Source organism: Fulmarus glacialis, unplaced genomic scaffold (genome assembly GCF_000690835.1).
Source record: "Fulmarus glacialis isolate BGI_N327 unplaced genomic scaffold, ASM69083v1 scaffold3690, whole genome shotgun sequence".
Classification (NCBI taxonomy): Eukaryota; Metazoa; Chordata; class Aves; order Procellariiformes; family Procellariidae; genus Fulmarus; species Fulmarus glacialis.
The window spans coordinates 136,057-138,053 of NW_009185847.1; positions in this window are offsets into that span (position 1 = coordinate 136,057).

Below are 1,997 nucleotides of genomic sequence, written 5' to 3' on the forward strand. Positions count from 1 at the left end.
AACTTCTCTGTAATACCACTGTTAGTATTGTTGTATGAATAACAACAACAACAATAATAAGAAAGCATGAAAAAAGGTTATTCTTTCAAAACCTGACATTTCAATAGCTGCCATTTGGTGGTAAATGGTTATGATGAGTTTTGACTTATTCTAATGACATAAAACCAAAAAAGAACAACACAAATAAATATGGGCTTTTAAAGACCTGCTCATGTGTGACTGCGACTGGTGGAGAGGTGCTTCAGTGCCTGACAGAGATCTGCTTCTCAGCCACCACCTCCCCTACCAGGTCTGAATCCAAAACTCAGAGATGTTGAGGGGAGAAGGTTTTTCCTTTGACTTCACTAAGCTTTGGATCAGGTGCTAACCTGAGAGGTTGTTTAAAGAAGATGTGGGACACAGAGTTAAGATCCCAACTGCTCTTTCTGACCACCTTCAGAGTTTTGGGAAAGTTAGTCCTTAATTTGCCCTTGGAAGACCAGCTGATTGCAGTGATGGATGCATCTCAGAAGTGCTGGTTGATGTGGCCCAGCAGCTGTATCTAAAGGATCAGGATAGAGAGTAGATTATCCCTTTGGCTCCGCCTGCATCCTAAAGGACTTCTGCAAACTTGCCCAATACCTCTTTCCTATTCCATTTGAGTACCAGCCAGGTGAGGTCAAAATGCTTCAGGTACTAGAATCTTGCCAGGAAGGGAAAAAAGAAATAAGAAAAAAAAGCACCGTGAGGAGCTGACTCCTAGACTGCAGCAAGGGAACAGTGATATTAGGACAGGGGCTGAAGAGAGAGTCCAGGCTGGCTCAGCCAGAGTCCTTCCTCTGGGGAAGCATGTGCTGTGATAGGAAATTTGGTTACTGTTCCTAATTTCCCACTTCTAGGCAATTCTGAATCATGTTTGGAAACTGGCAGAGACCCTTCTCTGGATGCCTAGGCTGGTATGAAAAGACCCCAGCACAGTGCACTGTTGGCCAACAAGGATGGTACCTCCTTGTCGCTGCTGAAGACACGAGGTGTGTCAGAAAATGATCTTTTGGCACACCTTGCAAAAACCACCAGCAAGGAAAACTCTGCACAGTGACAAAATCTTCCTGGTCTCTCTCTCCTGCAGGAAGGAGGCATTTCCTTGTGCTCTTCCCTTCGGAGACAACACGGTAACATTTTCTCATCTGAGCATCTCTAGGCAAACTCAATGACTTTGGTTGAAGTTATGCTTATTTACACCAGCTAAGAGTCTGACCCGGTGTGCATATGTGCGTGTGTGACCAAACCACAAAGAATAGGAAAGTTCAGAAGGTGTTCAGAGGGAGACCATCCACAAGCAATCCCTGTGCTTTTATCCAGCAAATTTTGCCTCGGCTCTTATGAAGGTAGGTTTGTCTGTATCCAGCAGCTTGTGCTTCTGGGCGATACAGGCAGACTGTTGGTGGAGTCTTTCTCCTCATGAGGTTTTGGATGAGTGAAAAGCAGGAAATCCAGAGAGGAGAATGAAAAGCAATTTAAAAATTTAAAAAATGACTGAAGCCTGTTTCCATGAGCATCCACAAAAAGGGAGGGCTGAGTTAGCTACCCTCTGAACTGATTTTAGCCACACACACACAGAGGCACACATACCCAAGATCTGCAAATCCCCCACCCTGCCTCAACACACCGTGGTGGGCCCCTCTCCACTGCTGCATCTGGAAGAACAAAAATGTTGCACATTCTGATAACCACATATTCCATCCTAAAATTGCACTGGTTTCTGGCTTGCTACTGGGACTCAGGTCAGGGAAAGGAGAATAGAGTTTTCTGCCTGCATCCAGCAAGCAAGAGCTGTTAACCCTGCCCACCCAGAGGAGCATTTTGCCAAGGAGTGAGGTTGCTCACGGGAAGAACATGCAACTGGTTGTACCGAGCTGTCCGTGTTGAGTGCTTCTCTGCAAGACTGGGCAGCTATGACCCCCAAGGGATCTTGATCAGTGTTGTGTGTGTTACCAGGCAGACTTGACAGGGAAAGA